The 17712-nt window shown below is 44.7% G+C and overlaps 1 non-coding gene across 1 annotated transcript; it reads right to left on the bottom strand.

The window, feature by feature from the left end:
* Nucleotides 1-14961: 14961 nt before the first annotated feature.
* Nucleotides 14962-15033, bottom strand: TRNAC-GCA (transfer RNA cysteine (anticodon GCA)). Its single transcript has one exon. It is a non-coding gene; the product is annotated as a tRNA-Cys (tRNA).
* Between the last annotated feature and the right edge of the window lie 2679 nt (nucleotides 15034-17712).

The following is a 17712-nucleotide window of genomic DNA, read 5'->3' as shown; positions in this document are numbered from 1 at the left end:
AGAGTTGGGACCTCGGAGAATGATGCTCCAATTTGATTTAATTTTTAATCTTAGAAAAATTAATTAACTCTTCTGTATCTTACTTCTGTTATCTGGAAAGTGGTTTCAAAAGCAGTTCCCACCCCCGACTGAGAGGATTATTGGAAGGAAGACAGATGTGGCTACTGTGTGTGTGATGCCTGCCACTGCAAAGCAGGTAGCAAGGGATCTTCTGATAATTATGTAAATGTTCCTGCTAGGAAGAGAAGGGGGCTTCTCGATGGAGCGTCTGTGGCAGGAGAGGGGACTGGCTGCAGGGAGAAAAAGGGAAGGAAAAAGAAACTGTGATCCACATTGAAGAGTCTTCACTCAAAGTCAGAAAGGGAGTGGAGGAAGTGAAGTGTTGAAAAGTAGCATAAGTAGTAAGGTTTAACATTTTTAAGAAAGAAAACTGAAGACTGGATAAGGAAAGTAGGGCATGGTTAATTCTCTGCAGAAAGAATGAATGGCTCATTCAGACTCTTAAATGAAAGAACTTTAATAGAAAAAAAACAAACAAACCATTGGTCTTCAGGAAATTCAGAACAGAGGTGTGCAAGGGTCCATAAAGCAATTTTTTTTTCCTTTAGGAAAACCTTGGTTAGAAAGCTACTGGAAATAATATAGAAAACCTTAGCAGTCAGAGATACCAAGCATAAAAAGCATATGATGACTGTGATTTATTTGTGAATGAAATTTCTGGAGAAGAAAAGGAACATTGCTGGCTTAAACAGCACCGAAATGCCATGAAGCAATACCAAGACAAGACTGTTTACATACCATGTACTATGCTTGCTAGAGGCGGCATGTGCTTGTAATTAAAGGACATCAGGAGATTAGGACAAATGAGTAAGAAACTGGATGACTTTAGGTGTAGACAGGGGGATATAATAGGAGGGAGACATTTTTGGCCTCAAGAAATGAGAATAAAAGATTTATTCTGCAACCCCTCCCCTGTGAGTGCCGGGGGACATACTGACCATCCAGACACTGGCCATGAATGAGGAGCCACTTTCGATTCAAGGGTGGGAATTGCTCTGACCTCAGAGCTCGAGATGGGAGGCAGGGAAACACTTCACATGTGTGAGCCTTGTGCTAGCAAGAGGAGAGTTCCTATGGCTTATAGTCAGAACAGAGTTCAAGGGACATTCAGCAAGAGAACTCCATACGGGCGCAATAATGCCAAACTGTACTAACAGCAGGCATTCATCGAAACACCATATTTGAAAAAAATTTTAATTGGAGGATAATAGTTTTATCTTCCCTGTAGTTCAGACAGTAAAGAGCCTGCTTGCAATACAGGAGACTCGGGTTCAATTCCTGGGTCGGAAAGAGCCTCTGGAGAAAGGAGTAGCAACCCACTCCAGTATTCTTGCCTAGAGAATCCCATGGGCAGAGAAGCCTGGCGGGCTACAGTCCATGGGATTGCAGAGTCGGACACGACTGAGTAACACTACACTAATTGCTTATTGCACTAACACTACGCTAATACACAACCAAGTGTTGTGTTAGTTTTTGCCATATAACAACGTGAATCAGTCATAGGGAGACATATGCCTCCTCCCTCTCGAATCTCCCTCCAATCCCCACTCTGTTCCATCCCTTAGGTCATTATTGATTGTGACTCACTGAACTATTGATGAATAATTATTGATTCACTAAATCACTCTTATACTGTTATTAGTATAGAAAGTATGCTGAGACTGCAAAGTACTTAAGATGAATTCTTTAATCTTTACCGTAACCCTAAGGTAGGGTCTGTTATCTTCTTGTTTTACAGTTAGGACTGAGGCTTAGTGAAGTCAGCCAACTTCACCATCACTTTAGAATGACATCAAAGTGGTCCTGGATGTGAACCTAGTGTGTCTGCAGCCAGAACTTGTTCCGTAACCAGATGAGGAGAGGCGGTGCGGTGTAGTGGTTAAGAACACAGATTTTGCAGCCAGACTGCCTGAAGCAGGCTGGGTGTGTAGCTCAGGTAAGTTCCTTGGCTTCTCTGGCCTCAGGTTCCTCCTTGCAAGTGGTTTGTCATGAGGAATATGCTAGTTAACCTGCATTAAGTCCTTAGCACAGTTCCTGACCTGTAGTGATCCTTTGACAAACATTCGCTATGACGACGCTGCTTTCCAAGGTTGAAGACACATTAAAGACAGAAAAGAGACCTTGCCTGTGCAATTATACTCCGCCTTCTGCTCACTGATTGTCCTAAAGGGAGGCTTTGAACATTCAGCGGATGCCACATCGGTTTCCTCACATGGCTGCTCCTCTGTCTCTGATAACTTCAAGTTAATACTGACTCCTACAAGATGCCTGCCCCCTGCCTCATCCTGCTGTGGTCACTGCTTAACTGGAGCTTTGATTTGCATTGCAAACACCGCTCTGATTTTGCCACTTCCCCTCTGAGTATTCTCAAAGTGTCTCTAAAGCTGCTGAAATAATGTCCTACCTACACAAATTGGCTATCACCATCAGGACTTGATTTTCCTTCCCCACTCTAATTTTTAAGGAGTCCTCCATGCTCACCTCTCCCCCACTCCCACCGTTCCTGCTGGCTTGGCCCTGTTAGCATGTTCATGATTCCTCAACACAGCTTGAGTTTCCTTTTAGACACACCTCTCTCCATCCCCATGGCATTTTCCTGACCCCTTCCCCACCATCCTGCAATGAAGCTTCTCTCTTCCTAACCTTGTAGAGTGTATCATCTTGGCTATTTGATATTTGCAAAACAGAGCCTTCCATGTAAATTCTGTATGCCAACATCTTATCTCAGATATAACAATAAACCCTTAGAGCATTAAGAGGACATTTCTTTGCCTATAGGCATTGAGCGAGGGTAAGTAACTTAAACAAAACAGACCAGGTAAAGGGCCACAAAGGTGAATCTCTAAAACTAATGAAAAAGAAAAACATATGAGATAAGCAGATGAAAAGTCAGGACTTGTGAAGATTTCTGTAACTTGTTGAAGCATGTGGTCAGCTGAAGAAAGCCCAAGTTAAAGGACTTGAGTCATCAAAAGGAGATTCCCTATCAAACCTGTGAGAGGACCCAGAGTTTAAGAAGACCCAGCAGAAACTGAGATGAGAACACCAAGGGCTCTCTGTTCTAGGAAACGTGAGCTGAAAAGAGTCTGTGTAACTTGTATGGGAACCGTGTACATACGTGCTAAGTCGCTTCAGTCATGTCCGACTCTCTGTGGCCCCATGGACTACTGCCTGCCAGGCTCCTCAGTCCATGGGATTCTCCAGGCAAGAATACTGGAGTGGGTTGCCATGCCCTCCTGCAAGGAATCTTCCTGACCCAGGGATCGAACCCAGGTCTCCTGCACTGCAGGCAGATTCTTTACCCCTGAACCACCTATGAAGCTCATGGAAAGCACAGAGAAGGGCAAATTAGAGAAAACGCACCATTAAAGATGGATTCAGAGGGCAAGACCTGGACTTGTTCCATGAAGGGTGGAGTTTATCAGGCAGATGAGTGCTTCAGTCCAGGAATGCGTCAGTGGAGGGTGTCAACTGCAGTAATGCTCTGGTGCTGTTCAGCTGCTAAGTCCTGTCCAACTCTGTGACCCATGGACTGCAGCACGCCAGGCCTCCCTGTCCTTCACTATCTCAAGAGTTTGCTCAAACATATCCATTGAGTCGGTGATGCTTTCTAAGCATCTTATCTTCTGCAGCCCTAGTCTCCCTCCGAGCTGGCTTCATTTTGGGGGCTTTGAGGGTAAGGGAGTCATATCACTGTGTACTTTTTTCCTTTCTCCTTTCCCATTCCACAGCCATCTCTGGGCACAGCCAGGAACAGAGCCTGCGTTTTCCTTCCACCACCGCGAGGCTGGCAGGCGACTCAAGTTTCCCTGAAAGATTATCATGAAAAGACACAGGAAGATAGTGAGGTTTGTGAATTCTCTGCCAAACCACACATGCAGGTTCACAGGAGGAAACATATTTGAACATTATCTCCATTTCTGGCCACCACAAGATTAATGTTCTGAGGGAACTTCTGCTGCCTCACAGGAAAAAAAAAAGCAAAACTGACCCCAGCAGGGATCGCCAAAATACAAATTACATATGACACAAAGGATTGAAGTCTTTCTGTAGGAAGGGAGAGATGAGATCCATACCACATGCCCTGAGAATTCACTTCCAGGAGAAAATATACAGCAAACTGAATTGGGGAAAAATGATTCCCCACTGAGAAAAAAAATTGCTGATATGGCGGGGTGGGAAGGAAGAAGTTTCTTTGAGGTGGCGGTTTGCTTTGGAAAAGAGGGGATTTAGAGCGGGATAAAGAAACCCAGAAGTGGGGGTGGATGATTAAAATGGTGAGGAGAGCTCTTTGGTGGGAGAAATATTTAAAAAGATAGAGGAAAGACGGTAAGGGGTGAAAAGAAAGCCAGGCAATTTAGAAAAGAAATCGGTTCTTGGAATGGAGAAAATGTCTTCAGAGGCACTCGAGGGAAAGAGAAATTACCCGAATAACAGATAAAAAACAAATGAGAAAAGCCTGCTTTCATGCACTAGGGTAATCAAGAAAGTGGCTGATGATAAACCTGAAGAATTGCTGGTGCCCGCTGAGATTTATGTCACAAAAAGTATTGTCCAAAGGAAGTCACTAGGAGAGTTTGTACTGTAATTTGTAAATGGACATCTGGTTAATTAATTCTACTGGATACTTGTTTGATGAAAGCAAGTGAGTTTTTAGTGAAAAGGATTTGCTAATTCAATTCTTGCTAGATTTTGTTTGTTTGTTTTTAATATGTACCTTAGACAAATGTTTCCAGTTGCACAAAAACAAATAATTTCCAAGGAAGCCTAGGTTGGGTCTGGGTAGGATGAAGACAGATACCACTTGCTCAAGGGACCTTGATTTAGTCATCTGTGCATAATTAGGTCCTGTGTGGCACACAGTAGCTGCTCAGAAAGCTCTCCTGCAGGTATATAACCAAAAAAAAAAAAAAAAATAGAACACCAGTTTGAAAAGATACAAGCACCCCAGTGCTGGTAAATTCACAGCAGTGATATTTACAGTTGCCAAGAGGTGAAAGCAACCTAAGTGTCCCTTGACAGATGAATGGATAAAGATGTTGTACACATATACAATGGAATATTACTCAGCCATAAAAAAGGATGAAATGATGCCATTTACAACAACATGGCTGGATTTGGAAGGCATCATGCTAAATGAAATAAGTCAGAGAAAGACAAATACTATACGATATCACTTATATGCAGAGTCTAAAAAACACAGCAAACTAGTGAATATAGCAAAAAATAAGCAGAGTCACAGACACAGATAGCAAACTAGTGGTTAGCAGTGTGGGGAGGGGCCAGTCATGGGGCAGGAAAGGGAGAGGTATGAACTACTGAGTGTAAGACAGACTTAAGGATGTATTGTACAACATGTGGGATATAGTCTGTACTTTGTAACATTTAAAATTGTATAAAATAAAAAAAAAACATAAAGTTAGACAAACCTAGATTTGAATATAACTTAAAAAAGGAAAAAAAAGAAAGTTCTCCTCCCACTAATGGGCCGGAAGGAGTTTGGCGATTCTATCTTCAATATCATCGTGAAAAAGTAATGAAAAGAGAAAGGGAAGATGTGTAAGTTATGTACTATGCGTCGACAGGAGAGAAAGCATTTTTCTTCTTATCTTCACTTGTTCATTTGTTTTAAGAGAAGAGGCACGCGGCAGTGATACATCTACTCTTACTTCTGGGTTCGTCTGAAATTCAAATTTCCTTCTCTCATCTCTCTGGTCCACAATGACTGAGTTCTCACATTATTCAAGGCACATTTACCGCACAATTTTGAGCATTCTGAGCACATTTCTCTGAGCCTGACCCCACTGCAGGCTATCCAGGTGGCACCAGTGGCAAAGAATCCGCCTTCCAATACAGGTGATGTAAGAGACACAGGTTCAATCCCTGGGTCAGGAAGATCCCCTGGAGAAGGCAATGGCAACCCACTCCAGTATTCTTGCACGGAAAATTCCATGGACAGAGGATCCTGGCAGGCCACAGCCCATGGGGTTGCAAAGTGTCGGACGTGACTGAAGGTGCTTAGCATGCATGCACGACCCCACTGCTGCAAGTCACAGGAGCAGTGTGACCTGAGGATTTAGGGTCTCTTACCTCGTCGCCAAACAGTCAACCTGTGAGCATCGCTTGCTGAAGGTGGTGGGCAGAGGTGGGAGTAGGTACATGGAGAGAGGCTGGGCTGGGCGGGAAATCCCCGAGTGGAGAATCTGGGTTCCGTGTCCCACCTCTCTTTCCTGAGAAGCTCTGCCTGACTCTCCCAGGCCCTCTGATCACACCTCCCATGTGTGATCTCTGGGGATATCACCTCCTCCACGGCTTCATCATCCTGATGCCCACCTCCATCTCCTCCTCTCTGCTCCGGCTCACCTGGCCGGACTTGTGCAGCCACTGTCTCTGCTCCTTCTTCTCCAAGGGAATAAACAGGAGAGTGAAGGACCATCCAAAGTGATAGAGTGTATTCTAGATATTTAGTTTTCAAATCACTGTTACACATACGTTCCTTGGTGTTCACAAGAATCTGGATAATCGCCGGTGGTTATCACGGTTCTCATTTTAAGGAGGTGTAGAGCGTTGAAGGGAGCTGTCCAGCGTCCATCCCAGGCCTACAAGAGGTGGGGTTTGGTGTGGATTCCAAGGTATTTGATTGCAAGTCCCAATACCTCAACCCTCCCGGTTGACGTTTTCACATTAATACTCTTGAGACACAATGCTTGCGGCTGCTGCTAAGTCACTTCAGTTGTCTGCAACTCTGAGACGCCATAGATGGCAGCCCACCAGGCTCCTCCATCCCTGGGATTCTCCAGGCAAGAGTACTGGAGTGGGTTGCCATTTCCTTCTCCAGTGCATGCATGCATGCTAAGTTGCTTCAGTCGTGTCTGACTCTATGTGACCTTATGGACTGTAGCCCACCAGGCTCCTCTGTCCACAGGATTCTCTAGGCAAGAATACTGGAGCAGGTTGCCATTTCCTTCTCCAGACATAATGCTTACCCACTCAGATATTCATCCAGAAAGGTGAGATTCAAGCTGCCTAGCTGGGGGTGATCATCCTCTGTAGAGGGATCATTATCAATAGTTAAGACTGAGTTCATAAGACCCTACCTTGTGGAAAGAAAATAAGCAGGGAAAACAGAAGGGTGGGTAGTTTCTTAATATATCTGAATCAGGAATCTTTGGACTAGACAGAATATCTGGGTTTTAATATATCCCCATTCAGTGGGATAATACGCTGTTGGCCGGATGAATCTGTGAAGGTGGGAAAATGGGATTATTGTTTATCTGAAAATAGTAAAGTAAAATGATAGTATTGTTCAGATGAGTGAGACAGCAAATTATTAACAAATATGAAAGTAACAAATCCAGGGTGTTCCTGATAGGAACTAAATGTATTGACAAAGCCATTTATTGTTATTAAAGTATCTGCTAATCAGACTATTGATGACAGAGAAGGAGGTGACTTTCTGTTTTCAAGGTCATGATGATTTTATGATGCATTCAGAGCTCAATATCAATAAATATGGAGGGAGAATCATTTGTTTGGGAAAAAACTATATCAGAAATGGGGAAAAGGCTCATTAAAATACCGGCTGTCTTTAGAACCAATCACGAAGGAAAAATAATGTGTGCACGGGGACAGAAAATGTTTTCAAAGGAAATAAATCTACAGAGAAATCTGAAGGAGGGGTAATGGCCTCTCTTTGAAGCAATAACATGATTACATTCAATTAGGAATTCGGTTACTATACAAGAATGGCTTTACGGAGAAAGCAAAAGGCATGACTGGGAACCCACATGGTTGACTTTCTGCTTCTCTGGAGGGGACTCCGGAGGAAGACGAGACGTCGTTTCAGTAAGAGCCCCTCACCCTCTGAAGGCAGGCAGCCTCTGAACGCCCTGAGGCTTATTTCCTGAGCAAGGACACCAGCCGTCAGGAGCCCAGAAAACCCACATTCTTGGGGGCAAGCGTCCCCCTCTGGTCATTGCTCCCTGAAAACGTCTGGATTTCCACACAGCTTGTCTCTCTCTGAGGTCATCTGCCTTCCCGCCTTCCGCCCAGAGGACTGTGCTCACTTATAAACTTGAAAACTTAGCTCATTCTAACAAGTTCAAGTTTTACGATTAAAAAAAAAAAAAAAACACCACAAAAAACCCTCTTTATCAGTAAATAAAGGTCAGCCATCTGGCAGCAATGTGTCTATTTGGCTCCGCTTTGATTTTCTACACTATATTATAAAAATATTACAGTCTAGTATGATATTAGCAAAGTGCGACATCTGGGCTTATACAAAATATAAGAGCTGGCAGGGGGGACTTGTTTCCCTTCTGCAAGATTGCTGTGACACCGAGGAACTGGGAACAACGGTGGAGCTGACAACAGCCCCAGACATCGGCATCAGCCAGCCAGCAGCATCCTTCATTGTCGGCCTGGACAGGGGGCGGGGCCTAATGGCCCCCAGGAGCCTGCTGGTGGATTGCCATGGGCCTCTGAGAACAGAGCCTATTTTAGCAAAAGGGAAAAGTTCTCTCTACCCGCACTGCTAAGTGCTCACGCATTCAAGAAGTAAATGAGACTGCTTCAAAAAAAACAAAAACAAAAACACTGTAGGTATGGCAGTAATAAAACCAGGACGATTTTCAGTGGGTTTAGATGGTAGAGCATTTACTTTGGGGGTTGAAAATATATAATTGAATTTTGGCATGGCTCTTAGGTGGTAACAATTTTTATTAAATTCCTTTTATGTGTGACCCCTTTTATGAGTTCAAGACAAATGCCATATTTATTTTTTTCTCCCTTAGGCTCTCTGGGTGCATTTTAATGTACTGTAATCGAAAAGATATCAAGTCACTGACAAAAAGGATCTAGACAGTCTGAGTTAGAAGCAGATTGTTTTTTTAAGAATTGAAGGAGGATCAAATTGAAACAAAAAACTTTCTCCTCATCTCTGGGCACTCAAGTTTTGTGAAGATTTGGGCACTCTTTATAGTTTGTGGTACTGCTAAGCAGGAAATTACATTAGCAATTTTTCACAGGGGTTAAAAACAAATCCTAAGCCTTAAGAAGTTTGTGTATCTAAAGCCATAATGCCTATTTAGGGAAAAGTAGGTGCGTGCTAAGTCGCTTCAGTCATGTTTGATTCTTTGCAACCCCATGGACTGTAGCCCGCCATGCTTCTCTGTCCATGGAATTCTCCAAGCAGTATACTGGAGTGGGTGGCCATCCAGGAGATCTTTCCGACCCAGAGATCAAACCCCTGTTTCTGGAGTCTCCTGCATTGGCAGGTGGATTCTTTACCACTAGTACCCACTGGGAAACCCAGGGAAAAGTAGGATGAAAGATGTTTACTCAGGAATCCAAATTACTGAAACAAAGAAAATACAAAGATTTTGCAAAATGCTGCAGGATGGTACCAGGGAATGCATTTGTGACTTGTGGAGGTGACGTGGTACTCACACTTTCTGGTTTTATTTTTTCTGGACGTGGTGGCCAAGAATAAAGACTACAAGCTTCTTTCTGAATGCTCCTTGCACATCACTGCCTGATTTCCTTATTTTAGGCTGAAATAACAAACTGTTGTTAATTGTCTCCCTCTGAGTTCCTCTGAGCACAGTCTTCCAGGGAGCACAAGACAGAGAGATGACCCCTCAGGAGGAGAGAACAGAGATCATCCTTCCCTGCCTGGTGGAAGCACGTGGGGACCCCATCCAGAACTAAAGGGAGCTAAGTCTTCACCAATTTCCAGTTTCCACCCGGGAGCCCACAGCACAGCATGGTCCTATGGTCGCTGAAGCAATGGGGAATCAAACCTGGAAGGAAGGTCTCTGGCTGCTTCCCCCCGCCTCCTGTTTTAGCTGTTTCCAGTTCATTGCTGGGCTTCCCTTGTAGATCAGATGGTAAAGAATCTGCCTGCAGTGTGGGAGACCTGGGTTCAATCCCTGGGTCAGGAAGATCCCCTGAAGAAGAGAATGGCTCTCTGCTCTAGTATTCTTGCCTGGAGAATTCCATGGACAGAGGAGTCTGACGGGCTACAGTTTGTGGGGTCCCAAAGAGTTGGACACAACTTAGTGACTAATACGCACATACCACACGCGCACACAGACACACACACTGAGCTAATTGCCACCTCCCAGGCCAGGGACCCTATCATCACTGCTGTCCTCAGATGTTGAGTCATTTCCTTGGCAAGAGTCAGAGAGCATGCCTGTGCTCCTGGAACTTGGAGGTGTGATGGCAGGGATTGGGAGGGAATCTGGGCAGCAGGGCGGTCTTGACTGCGTCCTGGTGGTTCTGTCCCTGGTGAACTTGCTCAGTCACTGTGCTGATCTGAAGACGCCATCCATTTGGTGAGAGCCCAGGGAACCTGTGGCATCTAACAGATGCCTATGCACGGAGATCTACCTGCCCTGCCGTGGACCAGGCTCTTTGCTCTCCTGCACTTCATGTCTCCTCCTTTCCTCAGGGGATTCTCAAGATAGCTGAGGATCCTGATGTAACTCCCTGGAGTTGAAAGTTGATGGGCATTCTCTCTGGCCCCAGGGCCCTGGAGTCCTCTCTGGACGTGACTTGCACAGCCTGGGGGAGTCCATACACAGTGCATCTTCATATTCAGACCTCCTGGTCTCTGGCCCGGGGCGGCTGTCTCTGTTGCTACCCTGCCAGCCACGGGCCCCAGGCTCTGCCCCCTGCCTCACTCAGCCGGGATCAAGGGGCTGCTGAGATGCGAGCCTCCCCTCCAACCCCCACGAAGACTGTGGGGTTTAGACTCCAGATAAGCAATCCAGTTGGGAATTTTCTCTTAAATTTTTATTGGCGTATATTTGCTTCACAACATTGTGCTATTTTGTGCAGTCCACAAAATGAATCCGCCATACTTATGTAAGAGAATGAAATTAGAACACTCCCTAAACACCATATATAAAAATAAACTTCAAATGGATTAAGGGCCTAAATGTAAGGCTGGGCATTATAAAACTCTTAGAGGAAAACACAGGCAGGACACTCTTTGACATAAATCGCAGCACGATCACTTTTGACCTACCTCTTAGAGTCGTGAAAATAAAAACAAGAATAAACAAATGGCCTCTAATGAAGCTTAAAAGCATTTGCACAGCAAAGAAAACCATAAACAAGATGAAAAGACAACCCTCAGAGTAGAAGAAATTATTTGCAAACAAAGCAGCCGATGAGGAATTAATTCCAAAACATACAAACAGCTCATGCAGCTCCATATCACCAAACAAACAACTCATTCAAAAAATGGGCAGAAGGCCTAAACAGACGTTTCTCCAAAGAAGACATGTAGATGGCCAACATGCACATGGAAAGATGCTCAACATCACTCATTGTTAGAGAAGTGTAAACCAAAATGACCATGAGGTATCATCTCACCCCAGTCAGAATGCATCATTAAAGAATCTTTAGGTGATAAATTATGGAGCAAGTGTGGAGAAAAGGGACCCCTCCTGCCCTGTTGGTGGAAATGTAAGTCGGTACAGCCACTGTGGAGAGCAGTATGGAGGCTCCTTAAAAAACCAAAAATAGAACTGTCCAATTGGGAATTGAGTCAACAGCTTACAACCTTAATGCCAAGTGCTACTAAGAAGACACTCCCTAATCATACCTTTCTTCTGCCCTTTTCTTTTCATCGAGATAATATTAAATTCATAGTTTTGAAATGCACAGTCCCATAGTTTTTAGCACATTCCCAAGGTTGAACCATTATCACCAGTTTCAGAATATTTTAGTCACCCCACAAATAAACCCCACACCCATCAAGCATCATCCCATTCCCTTTTATCTCTTTCTTCTGCAAGTAGTCATCTAGATTACTTAAGCCTCTATGGATTGACCTATCCTAGGCATTACACATAAATGAACTGATACCATATATGGCCTTTATGTTTGACTTCTTTCACTGAGCATGATGTTTTCAAAGTTCATCCATGTTCACCAAGTGTCAGCATTTCATTTTATGAGGCTCAATAATACGCCTTTGTATGCAAAGACCACAGCTTGTTTACCCATTCACCCACTGATGGATACCTGGGTTATTTTCCACTTTTTGGCTATTAAGAATAAAGCTGCTAGGGACTTCCCTGAAGGTCCAGTGTTGAAGACTTCTACCAAGGCCGGGGGTACAGGTTTGATCCCTAGTCAGGAAGTTAAGATCCCACATGCCTCTGGCCAAAAAACCAAAATATAAAACAGAAGCCATAGTGTAACACGTTCAATAAAGACTTTAAACATGGTCTACATCCAAAAAAAGTCTTAAAAAAGAATAATGTTCTAGGATCATATTTTTTGTACAAGTTTTTGGGTGATCATATGTTGTCAAGATTTCCCCTCCCCCTTTCAGTTGTTTCGTAGGCTAAGGTCATACTTTTAGATCTCTGACTTCCAAGTTTATTTATTTATTATTTTTGGAGAAGCAGTGTGCAAAGTGGAAAGAATATGGACTCTGGGGGGCATATAAAATTCGGTGCTGTTTCCAGTTCTGTTATCTAATCTCTCAGTGTCAAGTTCTTCACCTGTAAAAGGGGTATGACTATACCTATTTTAAAAGGATAATGCAGTTTAGGTGAGATATTAATTCTCTACTAAGTAAATAGAAACTTCTGAGTCTTTAGCCTTAAGCCTGTTTTTCTACCGTTTTAATCACTAAGAGTTCTAGCCTTCCTTTTGCCCAAACTTAGTCCAGACACTAAAGGTCTACCATTTGCTCTGTTATCCCTATGAATCCCCCTTGGTTACCTCAGTTATTGAAGAGGACCTGAATGCGTCCCTGCGGCCAACCTTTGGTGAATGAAAGCTGTACTCACAGTGGTGTGACCTCCATTTCTTGGACACCCTGCTGTCCCCTTGAGGCCAGTCCAAGAGCAGGGACAGGCCCCAGCCCTGGACTCTGTGGATTCTTTGCTTATACCCTCCCCTTTCTCATGACTTGGTGATGCTATGAGCAACCTAGCAGTGCCTTGAATGCTAAACCTGAGTTAACAGATAATGAAAGAAAGAAGAAAAAAAAATATATATGTATATATCAGTTCAGTTCGGTCACTCAATTGTGTCTGACTCTTTGTGACTCATGGACTGCAGCATGCCAGGCCTCCCTGTCCATCACCAACTCCTGGAGTTTATTCAAACTTGTGTCCATTGAGTCGGTGATGCCATCCAACAATCTCATCCTCTGTTGTCCCCTTCTCCTCCTACCTTCAATGTTTCCCAGCATCAGGGTCTCTTCAAATGAGTCAGTTCTTTGCATCAGGTGGCCAAAGTATTGGAGTTTCATCTTCAACATCAGTCCTTCCAATGAATATTAATATATATATAGTATATAATTCATATATATAATATATACAATATTCATATATATACATTCATATATATATATATATATATATATATATATATATACACCTTGAGGATGTTTTGTGGAGAGAGAGGTGGGAAATGTACCACGTGCTCTGCCAATATGGTCACATTTAATCCCACAGCAGTCCTGTAATACAGATGGGAAATTGAGGTTCAGAGACATCAGTTCATTTGTGGATGTTCAGAACTTCGTATGTGGCAGACTTGGGCTCTGACCTTAGATAAGTTTGGTGTAAAGTTTGCTGTTCTTCCCACAACCCCGTGGGCTCCAGAGCCATGAAGAGCATCTCATTTTACAACTTCCCTACATAGGATGTGATGGTTTCCGAAGCTCTCTCTAGGTTATGCTGTGGTTAATGGTTAGTCCGGAGTCTCCATAGCTCCCAGAAACAAGGTTTATTTCTCCCCACACAAAATGCTGGGTAGAGACCTGCTGTTCACATCTTCTTCGGTTGGGTTTGTGCTGAAGGAGTGAGTCCCAGCTGGGATCTTGACCCTGAAGGAACAGTGCAATGCAGAGCATGCAATGGCTTTGAAAGCTTCTGTTTGGTGAATAACTCACCACTTCCGCTCACAGTTCGTGGGCCACAGCGAGTCACATAGCCAAGCCCTATGTCAGTGCTGAATGATGATCATTCATCCCATAGGGAGAGTCCCACCAGAGTAGCAACTGGTAGAAAAAGCAGTGTTTTGAACAGTGAACGGAACCTTCCACGTGTGACTTCCACATCACCATAGGCACAGCAGCAAGAGCAGAGCTACAATTCCCAATCCCCTCCCTTCCTGGGCTTCCTCCTTCCTCCAAAGCTCCCCTCACCCAGTTTCTCTCCTGGGTCTTCGTCTTTGTCTCCAGCCTCTAAGCCCGACTGTATCCTGGGATGCATAACATGCTCTCCTCTCGCTCTCCGCTCAAACTCCAGATGACCTCATCCAGCATGGCTTTAATTACCCTTCACTTGCTGATAACTGTCTAATTTATCTTTCACATACTGACCTCTCTCCAGGCTCCAACTGCCTTATGTTATCTCCACTTGGAATTCTAACGTGCCGCGCGCCTACAGTGTATCCGCAGCGGAACTCACCGCTCCAGTCCAGCCCACCCAGCTGGCAGCCTTCCCTCTCGTGTGAGTGGTACCGTCCTCCACCCAGTTACTCAAACCAGAAATCCCCGGTCCCTCCCTATCCCTCACTCCCACATCAACCCCGTCAGCCACACGTGTTACTTACATCCTTCAGATCCTTCCCCCAAGGTCCACACCCCTCGGCTGTAAATGCCAACACGCTTGCTCAAGCCTCTGTCGTCTCTCTCCTTGATGACTGCAGGAGTCAGTACACTGGCTATTCATATGTCTCTTCTCTTCTACTGAGAACTCTTTCTTTATATACTGGTCAGAATGATCCTGAAAGTGAAAGTGCTAGTCGCTCAGTTGGGTCCGACTCTTTGAGAACCCTTGGACTGTAGCCCACCACTCTCCTCTGTCCATGGCATTCTCCAGGCAAGAGTACTGGAGTGGGTTGCCTTTCCTACTCCAGGGGATCTTCCCCACCCAGGGTTTGAACCTGGGTCTCCTGCATTGCAGGCAGATTCTTTACCAGCTGAGCCACCAGGGAAGTCCCAGAATGGTCTTACCAGTGTATATATTAAGTTACTTCTTTTCTCCTCTAAGAATCTCTGGAGATTTAAGATTGCATTTAGGAAAGCAGAAGAACACAAAAACCCAAGTTCCATGCAATGGGTCACCAGGCCCTGTATGATCTGACAGTTGGTGGCCCTCTGTGCTCCGGTGAATAGTGTCCCTTGGGGCCTAAGAAGGTGAGCTAGTTTGGAAACATGGTCTCTGCAGATGTAACCAGTTACGTAAGAATGAGGTCATACTGGATAAGCATGACTCTGGATCTGATATGAATGGTGTCCTCCCAAGAAGAAAAGAAGGGACTCTAAGGCAGAGAGGAGACACAGGGATGAAGGTGGAGACCGAGATTAGAAGGATGCAGGTCCAAGTCCAGGAACATCGAGGCCCACCAGCCACCACCAACAGCTGAGACAAAGGCATGGGACAGATTTTTCCTTAGAACCTCTTGAAGAGAACAACCCTGCAGACACCTTAATTTCGATTTCTGGCCTCCTGGTTTATGAGACAATGAATTTCTCTTGCTTTGAACCACCACAGTGGCCCTAGGAAACTAGTACAACCACCTCTTCTTGTCTCTTTCCACCTCTGCCCTTGTGCGGTGATGCTGCCGTGGCCTTCATCTTATCACCAAGCTTAGTCTCCTCTGGGGGCCTTTAAATTTGCTCTCCTCATCGAGTCCCGGAGCTCTTCCCAGGTCTGGCTTCTCTGCATCAATACGCCTCACCTGCGCCACTCTAACCTCTGATGCTGGCTCCACGTGTTTGCAGCTTTATTTTGACGTCCTTGATGTCATCCAGTTCTGCACCTCCCAGGTCCCAGGCAAGGTGTGCACGTGTGTTTGAAGCAGCTTTACACAATGAGCCATTTCCCAATGTGAATAGATGCAGGTGGGGGACGTGGAAATGGGAGAGCATTGCTTACTTCATGAAATCTCAGGATGACTGAATCCCCTGGAACCTATTTTCATGCCATTAAAAACCACCAATGAGACTTCCTTGCCATCCAGTGGTTGAGACCCCACACTTCCACTGCAGGGGACATGGGTTTGATCCCTGGTCTGGGAAATAACATCTTTTATGCTGCATGGCGGTATGGCCAACAAGAACAAAACCCAAAAACCCAGCAGCAACAATTCCCTCCCTCCGGGGTTAAGTCACTGAAATAGAGGGTATCCATGCCAGGGGCTTCCCCGTGGCTCAGCTGGTGAAGAATCCACCTGCAATGAGGGAGACCTGGGTTGGGAAGATCCACTGGAGAAGGGAAAGGCTACCCACTCCAGTATTCTGGCCTGGAGGATTCCATGGACTATGGACCGTCCATAGGGCCACAAAGAGCTGGACATGACTGAGCGACTTTCACTTTCATGCCATGTAGACAAAGGAGATTTGTCTACAAAGGCAGTCAGGACTTTCTGAGCACATAAGTTGGAAGAAAGCAAATTCGGAGACCAACAATATAGGGTTCATGTTATTTCTAAACCCTGAAAAATTCTGGTGGAGAATCTGATAACCCTCTGCCTGCTTAGCTGCTCAGCCGTGTCCAGCTCTTTGCGACCCCATGGGCTCTAGGCTGCCAGGCTCCTCTGTCCATGGGATTCTTCAGGCAAGAATACTGCAGTGCGTCCCCATTCCCTTCTCCAGGGGATCTTCCTGACCCAGGGATCAAACCCGCATATCTCACATCTTCTGTATTGGCAGTCACATTCTTTACCACTAGCGCCACGTGGGAAGCCCAAGGTAACCATGTAGATTTAGGTAAAATCTGATGCCCATTTTTGACATGAGACATGAAAGCATTAAGAAACTTGTCTGAGGTGCACAGACTTAGCATGTGCTGGAGTGAAGCCAAATGGAAGAATCCTATCTGCTACATCAGCGTCTAGGCTGGCTCTCTTAGCCACTCCGAACCACGAGCCAGTATCAGCAGGTGCTGATCTAGTCCCCATCTAAATCCACATGCTCTAAAGTCTCTGAGATGAACCAAGGTCGAAGTGAGCCTCTTTTCTGTGACATCTTGGAGAGCAGGTTGCTAATGGCCCAGAGGACACAGGAAAGAAAAATAAAAATGAAAGATAGCAAAAGCTGTGATTTCAAAGACGAAACATGGCCTGAAACAACTGCGTGCAATAACAAATCCTTTGTGAAAAAAATAATCTGCTCCACCAGATTTTAAGACTGGAACATGTGAAAAGGCAGAATTATTTTTATTATAAATCTGCTACCTCTGGAGCCCCTTGGAGGGAACGGTGTAGCGCGCACCCTCTTGGGGGTGTGATAGATTGGCTACACTGGGAAAGTGTATCACGCTTTCTGAAACGGAAGACAGGCCTTCAGGCTCCAAGCCTCAGGAGGGCAAATTGTCTTCGCCTTCCATCTCTACATTCTGTTTCTTTTACCAGCTCACTTGCTAATTTATTTCCAAGTTCTTCTTAAAGAATAAACTAAAGCAAACTTAAATCGTGCAGCTCAATTTAGGCATATTAGTCTCAAAACTCAAAAAAACTTTTTTTCTATCTTTGAGAAATACTAAACTAAGTCAAAAGCTTCCCTTTGATTATTATAATTTTGGCCTTTTGGTTTCTTGTGCTCCTTTTCTAGCTGCTGAAATGTATTTTAAATACATCTTTGTTGAACTAATACTTTCATATTTTAGGTAA

This window comes from Odocoileus virginianus, chromosome 8 (genome assembly GCF_023699985.2).
Source record: "Odocoileus virginianus isolate 20LAN1187 ecotype Illinois chromosome 8, Ovbor_1.2, whole genome shotgun sequence".
In the NCBI taxonomy this organism is placed as follows: domain Eukaryota; kingdom Metazoa; phylum Chordata; class Mammalia; order Artiodactyla; family Cervidae; genus Odocoileus; species Odocoileus virginianus.
This window is presented reverse-complemented; position numbering and strand designations above follow the sequence as displayed.